A 13,626-nucleotide genomic window follows, 5' to 3' on the forward strand; every position below is an offset into this window, starting at 1 on the left:
AAAACCCGGGCACCCAGCACATCCCCAGAGCCTCTCTGGGCTCCTGACACCCCCCAGGAGCCCTGAGCCCCTCTGTCCCAGCCCTAAGGGTGGTCCTGGCACTGAGTGACAGAGCCTGGGATGCACTGACAGATCCTGGGATGCACTGAGTGACTCTGGGATGAACTGACAGACACTGGGATGTGCTGACAGACAGACTCTGGGATGCACTGACAGAGCCTGGGATGCACTGACAGACAGACTCTGGGATGCACTGACAGAGCCTGGGATGCACTGACAGAGCCTGGGATGCACTGACAGACAGACTCTGGGATGCACTGACAGAGCCTGGGATGCACTGACAGAGCCTGGGATGCACTGGCAGAGCCTGGGATGCACTGACAGAGCCTGGGATGCACTGAGTGACTCTGCATTTCCCGTGTATCTTTATCCTGACCTCAGAGCAGGAAAGAGCCAGGAATTCCAACACCTGTGGACTGACCTGACTCATCAGGGGGGATCAGTGTCCCTTGCCCTGTATCTTGCTCTCGGAGGTACCTGAGTGCCTCAGACTGTGCTTATCTCTTCCACATGGATGTGATAAGATCCAGCTGTCTTTTTGTAGCTCCTGGTGCAGTCTCATTTTTGCTGCTATGAGCTTTGGTACTGCTTTTCCAGAGGCACAGCTTTCCAAAGGTCAATAACAACACAAGTCACTGCTTTCCTTACGGCATCCCTGCCTGGCTGCTGCTGCTTAAGGCAATCCTGTCCCAGAGGAACTTATGCCAAGGGAATGAGAAGAAGGAATCTCCACTGACATGTTATTCCAGTTGTGCTGGGATAATATCTACTGAAAGGACCTGGAGAAAAACCCAGGTGAAAACAGCCAGTCGTGGATACCATAGAAATTACTCAGAATTTTCATGGTTTTATTTACAGGACTGGGGAAAACATAGAACTTTGTTCCTGTAAAATCAAAGTCTAAAATCCTGATCTTATCTTCTGCCCTTTCTGCCTTTCAAGCTACCACCTTCCAGCTGAGACTACTGGAAAAGATTGGATTATCAGAGTAATAAGAAAACAACGTCAGGAATGTGCAGTTTGTATGGCCACTTAGGGAACCACAGCCTGTGGTGTAATTTAGACCACATCCAAAGGCTGCAATGATCATTTCCTCAGTTCCAGAGGTTGGTCAAAACATCGTTTTGAAAATGAATGATTTATAGTTGGCTCCTTTTCAGCCTTCCATCTCTCTGCCTGTAAGAAGTACAAGAAAGAAAAGGAAGAAATCCAGCCAAAAATCCATGTCCCAGTTGGGCAGTACACTTACAGATTGGAAGACTATGATTTTTTTCAGAGAAATAATGGACTAAGAATTTTGTTAGGGAATATGACGTGAGGGAGTAATTGTAGCAAAATATAAATCACTTTATTTTTCCAATAAAAATGTGCTATAATGGGATTAAATACAAATCAAAAATGGGTTAAAGAGTTATAACATTTTACTTTCCATAAGATTTTTTCCATTAAAGGTAGAAAAAACTGCAGATGGAGGAGTGTGTGCTTGCACTAAGTACTATACACCATATTACTAATGTAACTATATATTCTGTGCATATAAAGAATTTTTAGCAGCACATATGTTAACATATGACTTTTAAAAATACTAGCTATGGAGCTAATAACAAATAATAACATTAAAAAAAAGCCCCAAGGAGCAGAATATAATTGGTACATAAGCAAAACTCTCAGGTTAAGAATATTCTCCTCCTTAGCATTAAATGTTTACTTCTAATTTGAAGCAGGAGCTATCATACCAGAGAGTTAATCACTAGTGATAGAAACCTTTATGAGTCTATGCACACTTTAGCCAGCAGGTGCATCCAGCTTGTTCCTAAAAGACAGAGCTTTCATCACCATGGGGGACATTATCTCATGGTAAATTTAATTCTTACCAGTCCCTTGAAGAGTCTTGTCCATTTGTGTTCATCTCGTGGAGATCTGCTGCAGATGAGTGCCCTGGAGGAAAGCAGGATTTCTGGGGAGGGCACATGCATGATGAGTAGAGACTTGTGTTGAAGATGGTCTCTTGTCCTTGAAACAGCTGAAAGATCATTTCCTCAATTCAGCATCTTCTTTCTACTCTGGATTTGCATAAGAGTGTGAAATATATATATATAAAAATCTACTTCAATATGTTATTTTTTTTCCTGTGGAAGTTGCTGGAAATTCTAGAATGAGATTAAAACATGTTACATTACACAAAAAATAAATGAACAAACAAAAAGCCAGTAAGTTTTAAACTTGTTCAACCACTTGAAAAAAGGAGTTTTAAAACCTTAACTGCCAGTAACGTGGAACAGGTTGTCCAGAGAAGCTGTGGCTGCCCCATCCTTGGAAGTGTTCAGGTGCTGGATGAGGCTTGGAGCATCCTGGTCTGGTTTAAGGTGTCCCTGCCGACGGCAGCAGGGTGGAACTGGATGATCTTTGAGGCCCCCTCCAACCTAGGCCATTCTATGGTTCTGTGATCCTATTATTTCACTTAAAAAAAAAAATCACATTTATGCTCTGCCTGTTTAAATAGTTTTGTGGTTGAATCTGAAATGAGCCACTTAAGTTGAAATTATTGATAAGTAAAATTTATTTGCATGTAAATAAATACAAGAGGATTCTGCTTCTAACATTGGACCATGTACAGGAAAGCAGGAAGGGTCTGACCCAGCAACTGCACCAGAATTACCATAGGAACACCAAACCCAGCTGATTGTCAGATGGTCTCTGGGCACTTTGAGGGATGACAGCTTTATTAATTTAATAAAAAATATTTAGTAAATGTGATGGCAGAATATAAGTAAATGACAGATCCAAGAGAAATACATGATAGAAGGCAAATAATTTTTAAGATAACACAAGATGCAATTCTAGGATAAGTCAAATCCTTTGGTACAGAAAGAGCCACAACTCACTCTGGATTTCAGCTACCAAACACCTGGATTTTATTAGGCTGTGTGACCAACAATACGTAATTCCACATTATAGCCAGTGAAGTAATGGATTCTGTGTAATGGACCAAACACAGAATAAAGTGCTGTGTCTCAGCAAGACACAGGAAAAGAGCATCCAGAAGAGATAAAGTCAGAAGCAGAGTTTGGAGCAAACAATTGTGGTTAACAGAGGAATAGTTACATGAAACAATAGGAGTGAACTCCTGGAATGGCATCTGTGGCTATTCAGGGAGAAATATCCTGGGAAACAGAAGACAGTCCTGGGAGATTTGTTTGTTACTCCTTGTTTATGACTGTAGTTCACAGAATCACAGAGTGGTTTGGGTTGGATGAGACTTCAAAGCTTTTCACGTTGCTCTTGATGCCACTGGCCACACTTAATTCCATCAGGCTTTATCTTTCCTACCCCAATCCCTGGCTGCTCAGACAATGTCACTGTGCTCCTCCCAGCTGCCTGAAGGTAGGGTAAAACAGAAGGGTAAGAGAAGGGTAAAACAGTGGGGTGTAACATGGACATAATTCCAACTGAACTGGGTAACTGTGGCATTTACTGAAAGAAGATGGAGAATAAAGGCACTGTGTTAGCACAATTTAAAAAAATAGTAACAATATCATGTATAAGGCAGGCACTGGGATGGGAAAAGTTAAATGTTTCCAAACGAGCAGAACAATTTCCACAGTCAGGCTTTTCTTACAGAACCTATCATTTTATAATTTTTTAATTAGGCTGGTTTAATTTATTCATGATTGTTATTAAATTTACAATACTTTTCAGTCCTTAAATAATTCCTGTATTTTATCCTGAGGCAAAATCTCTTTAGCCTCTGGCACTTCAACTCAAAGCCTTCTCACTCATCTGCAATAACTACACTATCTGACTTGAAACAAAAGAATAAATATGTGGTGCCACACAGGGCAGATATCCAGCAGTGTTATAATTTAATACTTCAGCCACTCATCTTGGGAATAGTTTGTGCCATTCATCAGTATGGAAGCTTTACTTCATGTTGTCACTGGGGCATCTCTGTGTTACCCAGTGATATCCAACTCAGACTGTCATGTTCTGGGGCTGGTTCTTTTTGCTCCTGCCCATTGATACAGGCTCTTTTACAGGGCAGTTCAAAGCAAAAATCAGCTGCCTGTGCTTTGACCCATGCACCTAAAAAGCCTCTCTTTGTTGTGTGATCAGAGCAGAAGCCTTAAAGGTTGTAACAAGTCATTCAGTAAGAGAGAGCCTTAAATGGGGTGACTAACATTTTTTCACCTCTGTTTCCCTGTTTCCCTCTTTCCCTTTTTTTTTCTTTCTTTTTTTTTTTTCTTTTTTCTTTTTCTTTCCAGTAGTATTAGTCTAAATCCATGGATTAATACTCAAGAATTAGCAACATGAATAAAACACAACATTTGCAGCTCATTTCTATTCTCCTTTCTCCTCATGAAAAATCGTGTGTGGATTGATGAGTGCTTTGATTTCTAAGGTTCTGTTAGAAGGAATTGCTTTCCATTTCTTATTTTCTTTTTTAGTAGAAAATATTTAGTCTGCTGTGCAATGCATTAACTTGATACACAGCACAAAGTGACAATGAATTTGATGACCCTTAGATTGCAGACAAATCTATGTCTCCTTCTTATACAAAGGTTATTCATGCGAGAGAAGAGATGCTTTTAATTGTAAGAACTAAGTTAAAAATTACAAATCTTCTTCCACAGCTTTAGGTGTTCATTTTGTTTTTGCAGGTGTAACTCACTCATGCTGAAATAATACTCCTTGATCCTTCACAGGAAACCCCTGAAGGAGTGAAAAAGAACATTTTTTCACTTTGAGAATTTAAATATGGAGTAAGAACAGCCAGAGCTTGCAGCTGTTCAAAGTGTTTATGGCAGTGTAGTCCATTCACTACATTGCCCATAACACATTTGACTTTTGCCCTTGACTGTTTTCTTGCTGGAGCAGAGTTTTAGTTCTTTTTCCAATCACATAGAAGGAATAATGTGAGATTTGTGCCCCAGTCCGCCAAACTGAGGGTTCAAGACCTTTTAGGACAGTAATGTAATTTTCTGTCAGTACAGCAGAGCTCCCGAGTGCTCTTCCTGAGAACTGCACTCAGCTTTCATTTTATAAAAAGCTGCTTGGCTCAGTGCAAAAGAAATTCCAGTCACAAAATAAAATATATTTTGTGTCAGGGGACTTAGCACTGGACATTTATGCTACCTGACAGTGATAAGGCAGGCAATAACTTTCCAGGAAAACAAGCAAGAGGAGGAATTGTTAGGAATATTTCTATTAATTATTCTGCTTTGTCTGTTTTCTGGCTTTATCCTTCTGTATATAAAACTTTCATTTTCCTATACCATTTTCACTAATATTTAATTTGTACAAAGATTTTTTATCTTTAAGGACAGAATCAAAAAGTAGAAGTAAATTTTCTTTTTCAAGAGGAAATGTTGCTTCATTTCTCAGAAGAAGTATCCTGAATGCCTGAAAATGTCTTTTCTGCAAAATATCATATCTTCCAAGGAAGATCAAGGAAGGGACATTCTATTCATTTTCCTTCCCAGGTACTGTTTCATTTCATGTTCTCCATGAAGGCAAAAGCATTTTACCACACCATTGTTTTATTTACTTATTTGCCAAATGCCAAATTATTTATGTTTATGATCCTGCACCATGAGACAATTAGGTTACTTTGTGTAAGAATGGATTTCATCTATAAGCCCAAGCTTCAGGATCAGGTGGGAACCCATGTCTGTCAAGTCTCCTGTCATGTATCAGCTCTAAGACACTCTTTTAGACAAAACTAACTCCTTCAGTTGTTCAGGTTTTTTTAACATAAGCACATGTCAGTTATCATTTAGAGGCTGGATTATGAGTCCAGCAACAGAATACATTTGTTCCAGCCTGTCTTCAGCTGCAGAGCTTTCAGATTTCCAGCTTCCTCTCTCCACAGAAGCACTCTCGTGAGAAGACTTGTGCTACTTTCACCATTCACATTGAATTATCTGGAAGAAACTTTCCTCTCTTGGGAAATTTCACCCAAAATACCCCATCAGATTTTAAAATTTTAATAAATTATAACACCATTTTGTAATGTAAAATATTATTTCCAAGCTGTTCTACTGATGACTCAATGAGCTGAACCCTTCATGAGTTTCAGTGAGTTTTATCCTCACATGACCTTTGTGATGTAAAACAATCAAAACTAATTCTTCCACTGGAATGCTACACAGAATCACTAAATCACAGAATCCTTAAGGTTGGAAAAGACCTACAAGATCATGAGGACCCACAAAATCATGAAGCTCATCCTCTGAGTGAACACCACCACGTCAAGTAAACCACAGCACTGAGTGCCACTGCCAGCACCACATGGGACAGAACAAAGGTTCCACTGGACACCATGAACAAAACCAGCTTGTGTCTTGGTTTGGAAAGACAGGTGTCTGCCAGGGAAAGCCAGAGCTTCCCTTGGAATAGAGAATGTGAATCCCCTCCCTCCAAATTATTGTAATTTTGCAATTAAGGGCAAAGATATAGGAATAGGAAAAACAGTTCTTTACTAGGAATATTAAAAAAAAAAAAAAAGTAGAAGTATAAAAAAAGCAAGCAAACAAAACAACTAAACCCTAACAGTCAGAACACAGCCTGACACTCTGTTGGTCAGGGTGCTGGCAGCAGCCCAGTCAAGTCCTCCTGCAGTGCCAGATGTGGTTCTGTTGGAGTAGAGATGATCCTGGAGCAGGGTGCAGTTTCCTCTGAAGGTCCAATGCACACAGGCTGTGCTGCGTTCTGAATGCCAGGGTTTATCCAGGTGGGAATGCAGTGCACACAGGCTGTGCTGGGCTCTGAATGCCAGGGTTTATCCAGGTGGGAATGCAGTGCACACAGGCTGTGCTGGGCTCTGAATGCCAGGGTTTATCCAGGTGGGAATGCAGTGCACACAGGCTGTGCTGGGCTCTGAATGCCAGGGTTTATCCAGGTGGGAATGCTGGGCTCCTCCCCTGGATGCAGCATCTCCCATGGATGATGGAATTGGATCAGCCCTGCAGGGAGCCTCGATGGCCCATGGACAGCAGAGATCCCCTGGAGGGAGGATGGGTCCTGGAAGGGATAAAGAACCCTGCCCCAGCTGGGTTTAACAGCAGGGCCATTAGCAGAAGGTACCCACCCCCTCCACACCCAGAGTTATGAGGAATGGATTATACAGGAGATAAAGAAAACACCTTCCCAGCTGGTTTCAACAGATGGCAAAAGAATACACACTTTTGGTTACATATTGCAACCCAAGACAGCTTGGAAATATCCAGTTCTGTAAGTTGTCAGATGCCACTGTTCACTGTTCATGCCTTTCAAGCGGTCCTGGAAACAATATTCTCAACATTTAGACAGGACCAAGAGACCAGAGGAGGCAGGACACAGATTGGTTACAGGAAGGTCAGGCTGGGTTAAATGCCTGGGCTGCACACTTTGATTGAGTTCCTTTAAATGGGCTATGGGAAGCAGTGTGGTAGCTGCAAAGTAAGTTTTTATTTGTTTCCCAAGGACTCCTCATGAGCAATTTGTCAACTGGAGCCTTTTATTTCTCTCCTCTCCTCTCCTCTCCTCTCCTCTCCTCTCCTCTCCTCTCCTCTCCTCTCCTCTCCTCTCCTCTCCTCTCCTCTCCTCTCCTCTCCTCTCCTCTCCTCTCCTCTCCTCTCCTCTCCTCTCCTCTCCTCTCCTCTCCTCTCCTCTCCTCTCCTCTCCTCTCCTCTCCTCTCCTCTCCTCTCCTCTCCTCTCCTCTCCTCTCCTCTCCTCTCCTCTCCTCTCCTCTCCTCTCCTCTCCTCTCCTCTCCTCTCCTCTCCTCTCCTCTCCTCTATTCTTCTTTTCCCCTTCCCCTTTCCTCTATTTTTCTTTTCTTTTTTTCTATTTTTCCCTGTTCATCCTTGTCTTCCCTTCCCATTCCCCTTCCCCTTCCCTCCCCTATATTGTTTCTTTATTTTTATTTTATTTATTATTTTATTTCTTTTTGAATTTCTTTTTGCTTTGTTTCACATTTTTTTCTTTCTTTTCCTTCTACTTCTCTTTTGTTCTCTTCTCTTTTCTTTCCCTTTTCTTCTTTGCAAAAACACTTGTTAGGAAGCAAAGAAATAAAATCCCACCAGAAGAAAGGAAGCGATTTCCTGTGGGCAATGTCATTGCTAATATCACATGTCCAAAAGCAGATGTTGGTTGCTTCAGGCTGCCCTATGATATTTTTTTAATCTTTGACAGTGCATCATGGGGACTGGGGGAACTGTATTCATGCAGACATCGTTCATAAAGATATGAAGTTCATAGAAATATTGCAAAATTCATGCTGTCCTGAATAAACTGCTCAGTAATAGCCTTACCTTCTGCACAAGGCTTTCAACAGGGCTCCAGCACAACGAGACATGTAATTCAGAACAGATGAAGCATAAAAACCCCATAAATATTGTACAATGGCTCCAAAAGGATCATGCATGACTGCATACATCCTGATTGTCCTTGGTTTGTATGTAGATTCAGCAGTGCAAACACCAGCACCGTGCCACGGGCACTGCCAACGTGAATTTCTAATCTAACCTCAGGAAACAGCGTGGGAAAACAATGCTTGATTATTAGTGCATGATTTTGACCCAAAAAGTGCTACCCAAGCGTTCATCTGGCAGCACAGCAGGCTCATTGTCTTTATTAAAGGAACTATTTCTGAAGGAAAACACAATCAAATATAAACAGGAGAGAAAACCCAAAAAATCAGATAAGGTGTGTAAAACTTGGATGTTGCGCACACGCAATGCACGGGAGTCTGTGCTGCAGGGAGAGTTGCCATGGAGACTGAAGGATGGCAGCAAAAATGCAATAGGATCTGAGAGTGAGGTGCTGGGAGCATCCCCAACCAAGCCTTGGCTCCCACAGAAGTAGGGGCAAGTCGAGATCTGTCCCTGTTTCTCGCTGAAGGAGGCTGGCACTGGGCAAGATGAGACAGGGACAGGCAGCAAGAGTGGCACAGGAGCCACCAGGAGCTATCACCTTCACAGGAGCTGCTCCCCAAGAAGCAGCCATCCCAGGAAGACAAGGATTGCCTTACTGCTCCCCAGGAATGCTGCCTGTGCACAGCTTTCCTTTCTCGGAATGAGGAGTAAATGACTTGGCCTTTTAAATAAAATGTCTTACCTCACCTAGTCTGGCTGGTGAGGCCTGTGTCCTACTCCCACCTCTCATAAAACCTTCCCTTTCTACAACAGGGAATATTAAAGAGTTGCTGCTTCCTTTTCTTGTAACTACAGCCACAGTTGGAGCAGGGAGTGATCAGGGTGAGCCTTGTTATTGTGTCCAGCAGAGCACAGAGGTGACAGCCTCACCCTCTGTCCCCACACAGCCGTGGCAGGGAACACAGCGGTGTGGTCACAGTGACAGGCACTCACAGGTTGTCACTATAGGATTAAACCTCCACCTCTAAACACAGGACTGAAATCCTGTCTCTCCTGAAATCAGTCCCATGAGGTTGTGGAGGCCACTGCACCTCCTGAACCAGAATACAAAATGCTATATTGGAAGGACATCACCTAGATCAGACAAGTCCCTTAGGTCAGGGTGAGGAAAAGAAGCCTCCTCCCAGAGTTCTTTGACCGCTATGCAAATATACCCCAGTTCTAGCTTCCCAGCTGTCCTGTTGGCCTCCCCACCTCTTTTCTGCCTTTTATGTTCCTTCTCTAGAATGTTCTCCCCTCCTCGAGGCCCCATTGGTCCTCATTTGGTGCAATCCTCTGTCCTTGTTCCGCCCCTGTTTCCCCGTTGGGTCTCCTCCCCTCCTATCCCCCCTCTGCACCACTTTCTCCCTCACCCATTGGACCCTGTTCCAACTCCACCCCACTACCCCATATATGAACTCTGGTCCCTCAAATGTGCCTGTTTTCATCCCTGGACCCCTTCACGTGCAGTTGGATTAAAGGCTCCCTGTGGATTCCAAATGAACACCCTTTCCTTCTCTTTACCGCCGAGCGGATTACAGCTGGTGCTGGGTGTCAGTGCATGTGAGTGTGTGTGCCTGTGCCCCCAAGAGCCTTCCAAGCCTCTTGGAGCTTGGCACTCCTCTGTGTCCACATGCCACAACATGAGAGTCCTCCCTGGATTAAAGGCTCCCTGTGGATTCCAAATGAACACCATTCCCTTCCCTTTACTGCCGAGCGGATTACAGCTGGTGCCGTGTGTCAGTGCATGTGAGTGCATGTGCCTGTGCCCCCAGGGCCTCCCCAGCCTCTTGGAGCTCAGCACTCCTCTGTGCCCACAGGTCCAGGATGTGAGATTCCTTCAAAGAGCACTGTAAGCCACATTTCTCACATAAAATGTTAACTCCAGCAGGGCAGATGCTGTTTGCATGATCAGCTGAGGCTGCTTAACCCCCTGTGTTCTTTGCTGATGGGTTTTCACGTTCACCACGACCCACCCACCCTGAGCCCACACAGAATCCTGCTGACCAAACGGTGCCCGAGGTAGGATTCAGGTGGATGTGAGGATCTCTCATTCCTAAATCAAATCACTTTTCCTTGCCCCAAATGGTGACACCAAGCTAAAACCTGGCTAATAGAAAGCCAGACAAGTTACACTGCTGGGTCTTGTTTCTTTGTATCCTTTTGACTTTTAAATAATTTTTCCTTTTTATATTTTCTTTTGAATACACTTCTTATTTCTTCTGTCGCTGAGTTTTCTAGCAAGGGAAACTAACTGGCTTCCTGTATGCTAGACTCTAGGAATTAAATTATGTGTTTAAAGTTCTATAAGGTAGAATCTGGAACCCTGCAGATAAACAGGGAGTGAACTAATTTATCAGTATAGATATCATAATAGGTGTCAGTGGTGGAAAAATTATATAATCAGTAGTTGCTTGTTAAAACAATTCTTAAAAAACACCAAAAAACCCAAATTGCAGTTCCCAAAACAGTTTCAAAGCCTACAGTCTTGAAGAAATTCTCTCCATACAAGAAGCTGAAGTTTCTTTCATGTGCACAGGACATTTTTCAGATCTAGTATGGAAACAGTATTGAAAGAATTACTTGTTATTAAAGGAAAATTATTGGGACCACTTTTGGTCCAAAATTACAATGTGTAGTTGATTAATGGGGCATGCCCATGAGGGGAAGTAAAACTTGTAAGTGAAACCCTGAAAGCTGCTAAAAAATTCTTAAAATGCTAAGAACTATTTTTCTCTGAACAGTTGTGACGGATGTATGAGACTATTTATCACAGCCAAGAAGTTTATGGGTTTTAATCAGGTAGGAAATTTAAACAGTGGAGAAAACTTACAGAAAATTTCTAAATCATTGAAATTATTTCTTGTGCCTGTGGAAAAGTAACTCTTTCCACATATTACTAAGTTCTCCTCTCCTTTTAGTCATTGGTTTATCAACATCTCCCTGAGTAATAGAATATTATTTCTTGCAAATCATCCTATCATGCCCTCATAAATAAAAGATAGTAATCACCTGCTCCATGTAAATAGTTCTGCTTATCAAATGTTGGGAGTTTTTAAACTTGTTTTTAATTTTAAAAATGCCCATTTGGAAAAAGCAGATCAGTAACATGCAGCACCAAACTCTTCTGAAGTCACATATGCAGATATTTCTTCTGCTAAAATGAAGGTGATATAATCAGTCTAAATCCTCTATTTGCTATTTTGTGCTTCCATACAATCTTTAACTGTTTGTAATTTTTTTTTCCTCACCATAAAAATTCAACATTTTGCAATCAGCATTTTGGATGTTTATTGAGGAAATGTGAGCAAGAGACCTGAAGATCTCACTCAGAAGTTTGGGTTCTGTAAATCTTTTTGAATTCAAGATTTTCCAGGTGAAAGGTGGAAGGATACCTTAATGTTTTCTATATTAATTATATAAATTTATAACCTATAAATTTCATTAATTGCTGTAATTTTCCTATTGAATTAGCAGATCTAAGGGAGTTGCTTTAGCAGTTCACAAACTCTAAAGATTACCAAGCTGTTACTCCAGTGTTTCCTCAATATTCCATTTCTTCCAAGTGCCTCACAGTCTGTGCTGCTTCAGGAAAGTCCATATTTGATGACATGGTGGATTTTTGCTCCTGCTAGATGGAATACTACATAATACAGTTTCTTTATAAGCTAATTATCCCTAATTATCCATGCAGTGTTTTGTGGCTTAGATGGTCTTATTTTTGACCCTACACCACCTATCCATTGCTAAATCTCTTGTCATACACAGGATCTGTTAAAAATTGGGAGCTGTGAATCTTAAATCCTGCCAAACTAGCTAGACTCGGAAACATGACAGTGCCTTGTGAAGAAGCACATATTTTAAAGTAAGGGAAAAACTAAGGATTTAAAAAATTCACACATTTTCTATTCATCAGGTTGTCATTCCTATGTCAGACTTTGGCAAATTTTGCTGGTATCTGACTATCATCAGCGAGAGGTAAAAATAAATACACACCAAGTGTGGCTGCTTCTTCACCTTGATACTAATCAACCACCCCACCTGCCTGGGATCTCAATCCATGCAGGCATCTCTATCCAAGTTGTTGGATTTGGCACTCTGCTTTATATTATTTATATAATCACCGTGTGTGATTGCAGTCCTTCCCTCCACGATGTGTGGCTTGATCTTTTGCATTCCCAAAGAAGCTTTCAAGCTCTTTTAGAAAGTGCCAGGCTTTAAAAAAAATCATTCACCCTGTTCCTGTTAGACTTGTGATTTCTACAAGGTATCAGCCTTCCACTTTGCACTATTATTGATCACCTGCTTTTCCTATCAACACTTCTACTCTTCTCATCCACTGCTGAAAAAGTCACTCTAAACATTTGTGAAGAGCTTCTATTATCAGCTTCAAATCATTTTTTTAAAACCTGCCTTGTCTCAGATTACCTATTCCTCCAGTTTTTACCAGCTACAGGGAAAGCTATTTTTTTTTTTGAAACAGCTTTCTCAGTGTCTATTCGTTGACCCAAAGACCACAAACATCATTCTTTTTCTCCCTTGTACCACTCTTTCCTATGCATTGCTCTTTGATTAGAGCTCTTACGGCTACAATCAAGGCTTGAGTGAAGCAATTAAGATTAATATTTATAACATTTTTGGTATAGTGAGCCTCTAACAAAAACTGCCAATTGTTTTGGAGGAAGACCTGTGCCCTTAGATATTTAAATCCCAGCTGCCTCAGTCCTGTAACTGTAAATATTTAAATCTCAGCTCCCTCAAGGAATGAAACAATTACCCCAAGGAATAATGCAGTTGATGATGAGTAGACTAAATCTATTTCGTGGATATACTTTTATTTCTTTCTTTGATTTTTAACACCACAGCATCAGTCCTTACAGCTCCACGGCTGTTTGGATATAAAGCCTGAGTTTCAGTACAGATCCTGGCATCTATCCTCTGGAGGGGCTGGCAAGGAGAAAGCCTTGCTCCAAAGCACACCGTGCTCTGGAGTTTCAGTCCAGCAATCTCTGCTTGAAGAGTGGCACTGCTCAGAATCGTCGTGGGAACCTGTGATGTGGTCAGCAGGGTATGACAAAAAAGGCAACAGGAAGAAGAAATGCAGAAATGGACTAAAGCAAGCTGAGAACTGTCATTAAAAACCACCCAGGCAGTGGTGGGAACTGTCATGGAAT

The sequence above is a fragment of the Prinia subflava genome, chromosome 7, assembly GCF_021018805.1.
Source record: "Prinia subflava isolate CZ2003 ecotype Zambia chromosome 7, Cam_Psub_1.2, whole genome shotgun sequence".
In the NCBI taxonomy this organism is placed as follows: Eukaryota; Metazoa; Chordata; class Aves; order Passeriformes; family Cisticolidae; genus Prinia; species Prinia subflava.